Raw genomic sequence first — 11,332 nt, forward strand, 5'->3', positions numbered from 1 at the left:
GAATCATTATAAATTCATTCCCACCGTCAGCAAAATCTCAGAACACATGCCCCAGAGATGGTGGGCCAGTGTCACTTTCACATACAAAATAGAATACATTTAAAGTCACTCTTGCTTACAAAAAGCTGGACCTATAGAGCCCAGAATTCAGTTTTCATACCACATTAATCAGTTAGTGCTAACCACCATTCAAGGATAGTAGCTAGCTGGGAGAACAAATTCTATGGACTTCAATAATGTCACTAAAAAATGGCTTGCAGAATTAAGCAACTGAAAACTTTTAATGTCTCAACCTTTGTCATATTACCTCCTTCATATTTTCATTCTAAAAGTTTAATGATAAAATAGACAAGTTTATGATTTTTCTAAAAATATTCTATTTATTTAAATAAATACCAAAATTTGGGAGGTGAATTTTAAAAATTGATAAACTATTATTACTAGCTTCTCTGAAATTTCCTCCTTTCTGAAATATAATAATTTTCTTACTTTAATAGGGCCTATACTTTTATGCATATTTTTCTAATGTTAAATTTAGCAGCTACAGTACCTTTTAAAATTAGTTTGAACTAAGATAAAATGCCTTGGCACTTTAAGTAGTTCAAATCCAAATTGATGGAAATGATTGTCAATTAAATGAGTGACTTCCTTTCCCATAAACTAAGAAAAAATGTTCTAATTTTCCAGAATTCTGCCACATTTGAACAAAATGTTTTAGTTTTTATATGGTTTTCAAAGCAATTCACTGTTTTACCCATAGTAATGTCAGCATATTATATAAAGTATATTATAAAAATGTTACATACAGATCAAAAAAATAAGAAAAGGACATATTTATTGGATAGATGATAAACAAAGCTATTTTTAATTAGGAAGCCTCTGGTAAAAGTTTCATTAACAAAATAATGATGGGGCACCTGGGTTACGCGTCCGCCTTCAGCTCAGGTCATGATCCCAGGGTCCTAGGATGGAGCCCCACATCAGGCTCCCTGCTCCACGGGGAGCCTGCTTCTCCCTCTCCCTCTGCCTGCCGCACCCCCTGCTTGTGTGCTCTCTCTCTATGTCAAATAAATAAAAATCTTAAAAAAAATAAAAAATAGGACGGTCTCCAGCAGCTGCGGGCCCTGCGCCGGCTCCTGCCCCGGCTCCTGCGAGCCACTCGTGTGCTATGGGTCCGGCCCGGGGAAGGACCGAAGGGGACCTACCGTGTCCCCACGGCGGCTGCAAGAGAATCTAAGCATGGATGGCAGCCGGAGAGTCAGAGCAACCTCTGTCCTTCCCAGATACGGTCCACCATGCCTACTTAAAGGACACTTGAGCACCAAAAGTAATGCTTTTTGCACTGACTCCTCCTCTCTCAGACTAAGTACTCTCCACCTGGTCAAGAATCACATGGCTGTTCACTATAATAAAATCCTTTCAGCCAATGCGGCAGTAGACTGCTCGGTTCCATTAAGCATGAGTGCCAGCATCAAATATGCACACAAACAACGAAGAGAGAAACTCAAAAAGGAATTAGCACGATGTGAAAGGGATTTGAAATTAAATAAAACAGCAATGCAGGCCAATTCTAAAAATAATTCCAAGTCACTATTTAACACTCTACAAAAGCCCTCGGGAGAACCACAAGATGAAGATGTGTTAATTGGAGAAGTGAATGGATTTCCATCCTTTACAAGGTCACCAAGGTCACCAGTAACTTCTTCAGAGAGACTACACCTAAATCTACCTAAATCTGATAAAGTCCTCACAAATGGTACCGAGAAGAACTCCAGTTCCTCCGTGTTCAAGGTGGATTACACTGCTTCTGGGCCCAGGAGAGCGTGCTCTGCAACTTCATACGGCAGAGGGCCCAAGAGCACATTCCCAAATACCCATCGGTTTCAGTTAGTTATTTCAAAAGCACCCAGTGGGGACCTTTTGGATAAACATTCTGAACTCTTTTCCAACAGACATTTGCCATTCACTCCACGCACTTTAAAAACAGAAGCAAAGTCTTTCCTGTCACATTATCGATACTATACGCCTGCCAAAAGAAAAAAGGATTTTACAGACCAGCGGATAGAAGCTGAAACCCAGACTGAATTAAGCAGTTTTAAATCTGATTTTGAGACAGTTGACACCAAGAACTCCACAGATTCAGAAGAGAACACAAAGCAGGCATCTAACTGTATGACATATGATATCAAAGGAAAAATAGCTCCTTTACCCTTACAAGGGCATGTCTTACTGTGGGATGAGATTTAAGATGGCACACTTCAGTGTTCCTCACCAAGGGCAATATGTCAGTATTCCCTGCAGCTTCCTCCAGAGAGAAAACATTCTGATGAAGAAGAACTGTTATATCTGAGTTTCATTGAAGACGTAACAGATGAAATTTTGAAACGGTTTATTTTCAAACAGGTTTTTAGAACGCCTATTTGAGCAACACATAAAACAAAATAAACATCATTTGGAGGAGGAAAAAATGCGCCATCTGCTGCATGTCCTGAAGGTGGACTTAGGCTGCACATCCAGAGAAAACTCAGTAAAGCTGGATGATACTGATATGCTGAATTTACTTGAATTTGAACAGGCTGAGAATTCAGAAGAAAATGAAAATAAAAGTAAACATGATACCACAATTCAGCAGGAACGTCAAGAATACCAAAAAGCTTTGGATATGTTATTGTCTGTACCAAAGGATGAGAATGAGAGCCTCTCTTCACCAAATGAATTTTTCCTACCCATCTATAAATCAAAGTACTTAGAAGGGGTTATAATTCAACAAGTGAATGATGAAACAAATCTTGGACCTTCAGTTTGGGATGACAAATATCCGAGTGTCTCCGACAGCTTAACGGACCAAGAGACCTCTGTGAATGTCATTGAAGGGGATAGTGACACCGAAAAGGCAGAAACTTCAAATGAATTATGTTGTCTTAGCACAGAACTCTCCCCAGCTCTTCAGCTTCACAGTGTCCAAGGTGACAACAGTCATGACATGGCAGGACCGACTCTTAAAATCATGGAAATGAGCATTGAGGACTGACCTTTGGATGTTTGATCTTCATTAATAAATATCCCAAATGGCCAGTAATTCAATATTCCTTTTCCTCTGTTTTATTCTTTCATATATTAAGACTCTGTATTTGCTTTCTATGCTCTATAATAAACTACCTTAAATTAGCAAAAAAAATAAATAAAATAAAAAATAAAAATAAAATAAAAATAAGGAGAAATATCTAAATTAAAAATAATGAAGTTTTTATCAAATTAGATCAAAGGACAATATGAAAGAATAAAGTAGACATTCAGTCACATGCATAAATTCAACTTAACATTCAGTAAATACACTTGCTGAATTTCAAGAAAAGTCACACAGTAACTGATGTTTTTCTTCTTTCATCATTCAACATTAATTCAAACCATTTCAGAATTATTTTGTATATGCAGTTGAAGGAATTTAATAGCAAGTCAACACAGCTATATGACAGAATTTTTAAAGAGATAAAACATTAGTTTTCTGTGTGAGAAACTACACAAGCAAGTAAAAAAACAAAAAACAAAAAGGAGAGTTCCAAGGCACACTAATAATCTGAGAACTCTTAACCATGAGAAGTTTGGTTAGCAGTCAGTAGCTACATTTTAGGCTGATAGTATAGTTCTCTAGGTATAGTCATTACTGCTCATACAATACATAGATGTAAAATTAAAATTCTAGAATTTCTGAGACCATAGTTCTGAGAAATATTACAAAGAAAAATAAAAGACTGCATTCCAACTATTCAAAAACAAGAGCCCAAAGGAATTGAGAGTTTTTAGGAGAGACTACTTAATAATAGGTGAAGAAATCTGGAGTTTAGCAGAAGTTTGCCATGAACCAGCTCATACATACCTACAAAGTGACATTATAGCATCATTTGTGTGCTAAATGACACAAAGCTATTTCCTTCTTGGAAACAGACACTCCTTCAATCCATATGCCAAAAATTTAAGATGGTTGAAATTTTTTAAATTACAAAATATTAGACTAAGAGTAAGAAACCAAAAAAGCTGATTCCCAGATCTGACAAATTGTATGAAATCAAATATTTGATAAGTCACTGAAATTAAAAGTTGCAAAAGTTTAAAGAAATTTAAAAAGATTGGTATATTCAGAAAAAAATTGGGAATTTGTGCAACTGGCAAGTAGCGTATCGTGGAATAATATGTAATCATAAAACCATGCTTTCAAAGGACACTGAAAGATAAGTCTCATGATGAAATGCTAATTTTAAAATCAAAATATATAACTATATTTTTGTGATCCCAATTTTAATATAACAGTAAAAATGTGTTACTCTTTTTGACTTTGCAATATCTACCCACTATTTGGGAAATGTTTTGCCTTTTAAGTCTTGGTGGAGGCAAGAGTGACCTCCAAAACTTAGGAGCCAATACTATTTTTTCCACATTCCTCTGAAATTAAGGCATAGACATATAAATTTTCTGGTGCAACTATAACAGACTTTGGTTCAAGAGCTACTGTCCCAAGATATAAGAGACAAAGTATTCTACCTGGCAGTGCAAGAAGAGTTCCTCCAAAAGAACGAGTTCTAGGTTTGGGCTATTTGCTCTGGCTGCTTAGTAAATCTAACACTCACAAATTTCCAGCAATTCTCTAGGCTCCCAAGTGTTTGCTTAATGCGTTCCTTTCCTGCTTAATTAAACCAGAATCAGCCTTTATTGTTTATAACTAAGGACTCTGACTCAGACTAATACTTATCAAAAAGTTAAGTGTGAGTTATCTGAAAGGTTTATGAATTGTTTTTCCTTTCTTCTTTATACTCGTTTATTACTCATGTAAATATATGTTATTTTTAATCAGAGAAAGGAATATTATTTTTTTAAACCAGAGCTTTCTTCAGTGTATAGTTAGTTAATTAATTAGAATGTGGTTTATGGAGCTAGTGGTGTGGTGGAGCTGACTGGTACCAGACCACAAGAGCCTATTGTGCAAATCTCTTCCCAACACCACTTTCAATGCTATCACATTAGCACCTTGAAATGAGCCACAGCAAGAGTATTTATACGAAGGAAATTAGCATAGCATTTTTCTCCCTAGAGAGCCTTTTTTTTTAAATCCAAGCCTTCCCTTAGCCCCAGAGCCTGTTGTTAAACATTTATCAGCACCCTGTTGTAGGTAGCCTAAGTTAAATTCATTAAATTCTATATTCTATCATCAAATTCCTTAAAATTTATTCTGCTCTTCTTTGCCAGAAATTTTTTGCTATAGTAAACTTAGTGGCTCTCATCATCATCAAGTTTTAGGGAATCACTTAGGATGTTTTGGCTATGAATACTCCTGATCAAAATGGCTTAATCCTTAACTACACAAAGCATGGCCCATAAACAACAGCACTGGGATCATCTGAACATTTGTTATAAATGCAGACGCTCAGGCCCTACCTCAGAACTTCCGAATTCAAATCTTTATTTTAGAAAAATGTCCAGGAAATTCATATTCACACTGAAATTTGAGAAATAGTAATTTAAACAATTGTGAACATTGCCAGAAGTCTGGAGGAAGTCAATATTATTTTTCCAGCTGTATGAGATATAACTGACATATAACATTGTGTAAGTTTAAGATGTATAATGTGATGATTTTATATATATATAGTGAAATTATATATATGTGTGTATTATATATAGTGAATGATTTTATACATATATATATATATAGTGAAATGATTACCGCAGTAGGGTTAGTTAACACATCATTACCACACATAATTATTTCTTTTTGTGTGAGAACATTTAAGATAGCCTCTCTTAGCCACGTTCAATATATGATACCACGCTGTATGTTAAATCCTCAGAATTTATTCCTTTTATAACTGGAAGTGTGTACTCCTTAATATCTTCTTACCTCCCCCACCCTTCAGTCCCTAGCAACCACTATTCTACTCTCTGTTTCTATGAGTTCAGCTTTTCTAGATTCCACATGTAATTAAGATTATCTAGTATATTTCTTTCTCTATCTCACTTATTTCACTTAGTATAATGCTCTCAAGATTCACCCATGTATCACAAATGGCAGAGTTACCTTATTTTTTATGGCTGAATAACATTCCGTCATATAAATATGGACATTTTCACTCATTGATGAGCACTCAGGTTGTCTCCATACATTTCCTACTCTGAGTAATGCAGCAATAAACATGGGGGAGAGGGGCGGTGCAGACATCCCTCAGAGACAGTGACTTCATTGCCTCCATATATATACCAAGAAGTGGGATCACTGGATTATATGGTAGTTTTTATTTTTTAATTTCTGAAGAATATCCGTACTGTTTTCCATAGTGACTGAATCAATTTATATTCCCACCAACAGTGAAGAGTTCCCTTTTCTCTACATTCTCATCAAGACTTTTTATCTTGTCTTTTTTATAATAATCATTCTAAAAATGTGAGATAGCTCACTGCAGTTTTGATTTGCATTTCTCTGATGATTTTCAGTTGACCATCTTTTCATGTGCCTGTTAGCCATTTGTATGTCTACTTTAGAAAAACGTCTATTCGTGCCCTCTGTACATTTTTTAATTGGATTATTTTTTGTTATGGAGTTGTATGAATTCCTTGTATATTTTGAATATTAACCCATTATTGCCTATGTGGTTTGCAAATATTTTCTCCCATTCTGTAAGTTATGTTTTCATTGTGTTGATTATTTTGCTATGCAGAAACTTTTTAGTTTGATGCAGTTTATTTTTGGTTTTGTGCTTTTTTTGGTTTGTGCTTTTGTGCTTTTGTTGTCATATCCAAAAATATCACTGCCAAGACCAATATCGAGATTTTTCCCTATGTTTTCTTCTTGGAGTATTATGATTTCAGGTCTTATATTTAAGACCTTAATCCATTTCAAGTTAACTTTTGTGAGTGGTATAAGATAGGGTTCCAATTTCATTCTTTTCCATATGATATCCAGTTTTCCCATCATTATTTATTAAGGAGACTATCATTTCCCCATTGAGTCTTCTTGGATCCCTTGTAAAACATTAGTTGACTATATATTCATGGGTTTATATCTTTATAGATACATATACTTTATATATATATTTTATATATACATATACATATATCTTTATAGATACATATACTATTTTATTGGTCTATGTATCTATTTTTATGCCAGTACCATGCTGTATTGATTCCTATAGCTTTATATTATAGCTTGAAATCAGGAAGTACGATGTCTCTGATTTTGTTCCTTCTCAGAATTGCTTTGGCTATTCAGGGTCTTTTGTGGTTCCATATAAATTTTAGGATTGTTTGTTCTGTAAAGGATCTCTCTTGCTGCCCTGAGGGAGCATACAGGGAAATATCCATGGGGTGAAATAGATATGCATGAGGCACACATAGCATTGAGGGTGCTGTGGACCAATTGGAGAGATCTGCAGGTGAGACATCTGCAACAGCTCTAGGGTGGTCTTCCTGATGGAATCTGTGAAACAGCAGGATCCATGTTCTTTGATGTCCTCCAAGAGGCCTGGCTGCTCTTCTCCCAGGCATTCCCTGTCCCCCATTCTTGTAGCAACCCTTTGTATTCTGGAGGGGGCAAGAAAGAAGTAGGTCTCTTTGCTGGCATCCTGCACAGATGGGAAGCTGGGTGCTCACTCCCATGCTCTCACTTTCCCCCATGAGAGAAGTCATAGGCCAAGAAGAACTCTTTTTTGACTGAGCTGTGCTGCCTTGGGTGACGGATGATACATGTAAAGTAAAACTGTTCCCTCTTACCCTCTTTAAGGTGTCCAATCTTGCTTTTTTTTCCCTCTAACATTGTGCTGGATCTTCTCAACTGGACTCCTGGACTTCCACAAAGGCACTCTCATCTGTGGGTGACTGTCTTAATAGGTGTTCTTTTGGAGGAAGAGAGTAGAGAACTCATATTCCACCATGTTGATGATGCCACTCCCAAGCAATTCTTCAAGACTGATAATACTATTGATTTAATATCAAGAAAGCTAGGGCTCTTAATTACCTTGTCTGCAATTCTTTTGGTCTTCCCATCAGGGTAACATGGGAGCCATAAAAACTCTAAGTATCTAATTATCACATGTCCAACACAGAAAGAATCTCTTCATGTATCTCTCCTTTTATTACAATCTCCAGAATACTTATTCTCAGTTTCTTTTGGCCAGGACTGAATCACAAGCTCATTCCAAGGTAAAAGGCTGATTGGAAATTCAAGTATCTGGTATTAACACTCTTTATTATGGGAAGTGGGTTCTGCCAGCAAGACAAAAGAACGAGAAGAATGGCTGTTGGATAGGTGACTAAAGTATCTGCCAAACCAAATGATATTAATTTTTCACTGACTACAGCATATATAGAATGCTACCAATTCCCTTTACACTATATGGAAGACATCATTAATAAATCACTTCATTCCTCCCTATGGAGCCTGGAAGCAGCTACCTATAACTAAGTTTCAACACAATAACCTGACTATAAGACCAGGGATACACTAAAGCACACCACAGATAATTAAAAATGGAATTCTAAAATATAATCAAGCAACCCACAGGATTGTAGGAAAAAGAAAACATAGAAGTGAAAAACAAAACAAACAGAAAACCAGAACTGAAATGGCAGCAGACTAAAGCCTAACATATGAATAATTATACTAAATATAAATGGTCTCAAAATATCAATAAAAAGACAGAGATTGGGAAGAGTGGATTTAAAAATATGACTCTCATGGTTTATCTCCCCCTCCAATTTCCCCCCCTTCATTCTTCCCCTCCTGCTAACTCCTTTTCTTTTTAACATATAATGTATTATTTGTTTCAGAGGTACAGGTCTGTGATTCAACAGTCTTACACCATTCACAGTGCTCCACGAGAGACTATGGGCTCTGAGAAACAAACTGAAGGTTCTAGAGGGAAGGGGGTGGGGGGGATGGGCTAGCCTGTTGGTGGGTATTAAAGAGGGCATGTTCTGCATGGAGCACTGGATGTTATATGCAAACAATGAATCATGGAACACTATATCAAAAACTAATGATGTAATGTATGGTGATTAACATAACATAATAATAAAAAAATAAATAATAAAAATATGAGTCAACTATATGCTGTTTATAAGAAATTCACTTCAAATATAATGATATTGGCGGGTTGAAAGTAAAAAGATGGAAGAGAGCATATCATACAAACATTATTCAAATAAAAGCAAGAATGACTATATTAATATCAGATTAAGTATATTCAGAACAAAAAAAGTTTACCAGAGGGGCTCCTGGCAAGCTTAGTCAGAAGAGCATGTGACTCTTGATCTTGGGGTCATGAGTTCAAGCCCCACATTGGGTGTAGAGATTACTAAAAACAAAAACAAAAACAAAAAAATGCACAAAACTTTAAAAAATTAAGTTTACCAGAGACAGAGAGGGTATTACATGCTGATAAAAGGGTCAATCTACCAAGAATACAAGCAATCCTACTGTGTATGCTCCAAAAAACAGAGCTAAAACACATTTAAAGAAAAACTTAAAAACTGAAAAGAGATATAGACAAATCCACAATTATAGTTGGAGACTTCAACACCTCTCTCAAAAATTAATAGAAAACTAGGCAGAAAATCAGCATCAGAAAGGATACAGAAGAACTGAAAACGTCATTAATCAACAGAATCAAATTGGTATTTATATAATACTCTACACAGCATTCCTTTCAATTGTGCACAGGATAGAGACTATTTCTTTGGGCCTCAACAAATTTAAAATAATTGAAATCATACAGAATGTACTCTGCGGCCACAATGGAATCAAACTAGAAATCAGTAGCAGAAATATCCCCAAACACTTGGAAACTAAACATACACTTCTAATAACTTGTGTGTCAAAGATAAAATCTCAAAGGAAATTTTTAAATTACATTGAATTGAAATAAAAAGGAAAACACAACCTATCAAAGTTTGTGAGACACAGCTAAAACAGTGCTGAGAAGAAAATATGTAGTACTAAGTGCTTACATTAGAAAAGAGGAAACAAATCAATAAATCTAAGCACTGACTTCAAAACCTACAAAAGAAAAAAAAAGAAACAAAGCAAGCAGAAAGAATGAAATAATAATGATAAAAGCAGACAACACAAATTAAAAACACTTAAAATCAATGAACAAAGAGCTGATTCTTTGGAAATATCAATAAAATTCACAAACCTTCAGCAAGACTGAAAGAAAACGAGAAGACTGAAATTACCAATACAAGACGGAAACAGGGATATCATTATAGACTCTGAGGACATCAAAAAAGTAATTAGGAAGTACTATGAATAACTCTACACACATAAATTTGACAGCTTAGTTGAAATGGATCAAGTCTTCAAAAAACACACCCTGCCATAATTCACCCAATATGAAATAAGTAATCTGAATATTCCCAAAATGATTAAGGAAATTAAATTCATAATTTTAAAACTCTCAGAAAAAAAAAAATCAGACTACATGGTTTCTCTAAAGAATGTGACCAAATTTTTAGAGAAGTAACACTAATTCTAAACAATCTCTTCCAGAAAATAGAATAGAAGGAAACACTTCCAATATGTTTTATGAAGCTAATATGGCCCTGATAACAAAAGCAGACAAGGTACAAGAAGAAAACTCCAGACCAATATCACTTATAAATATAGATGCAAAAATCCTTAAGAAAATATTAGGGAATAGAAGTTAGCAACATATAAAAAGAATTATACACCATGGGTCATTGGGATTTATTTAAGCAACTCATTCAGTATTCAAAAATCAATATGTGTAACATACTATGCTAATAGGCTAACAATGAAAAAATCACATGATTATATCAATTGGTGCAGAAAATATTTGACAAAATTCAGCACTTATTCACAATAAAAACTCTGAAGTTCCTCAGCTCAATAAAGAATATCTATAAAAAGTACACAGGTAACATTATACCTAAGGATAAAAGATTGAATACTTTCCCCTAAGATTGAGAACAACCCTAGGATGACTTGTTCCTATGACTCTTATTCAACTCAGGGTTGGAAGTTTTAGCCAATGCAGTAAGACAATAAGAAAATATAAAAGGCACAGAGACCAGTAAAGAAGAAATAAAACACTCCTTATTTGCAGATAACACGATTATCTCTGTAGAAAATCCCAAGAAATCTACCAAAAAACATGTAGAACTAATAAATGGATTCAGGATTTTACAGAATACAACATAAAAATTAAAAATCAATTGTATTTCTATATACTAGCAATGGACAAAAAATTAAATATATAATACCATCTAAAGTGCTCAACAAATAAAATATTTAGGTATAAATCTAACAAGACACATAAAGGAC

At 34.9% G+C, this 11,332-nt stretch overlaps 1 pseudogene; it reads left to right on the forward strand.

Moving 5' to 3' along the window:
• The first annotated feature begins 1,232 nt into the window (after positions 1-1,232).
• On the forward strand, positions 1,233-3,031 carry LOC114204571 (spermatogenesis-associated protein 7 pseudogene; annotated as a pseudogene).
• Positions 3,032-11,332: the final 8,301 nt, after the last annotated feature.

This window comes from Eumetopias jubatus, unplaced genomic scaffold (assembly GCF_037043125.1).
Source record: "Eumetopias jubatus isolate StellerSeaLion01/CBP00866 unplaced genomic scaffold, mEumJub1_p1.0 scaffold_6, whole genome shotgun sequence".
Lineage (NCBI taxonomy): Eukaryota > Metazoa > Chordata > Mammalia > Carnivora > Otariidae > Eumetopias > Eumetopias jubatus.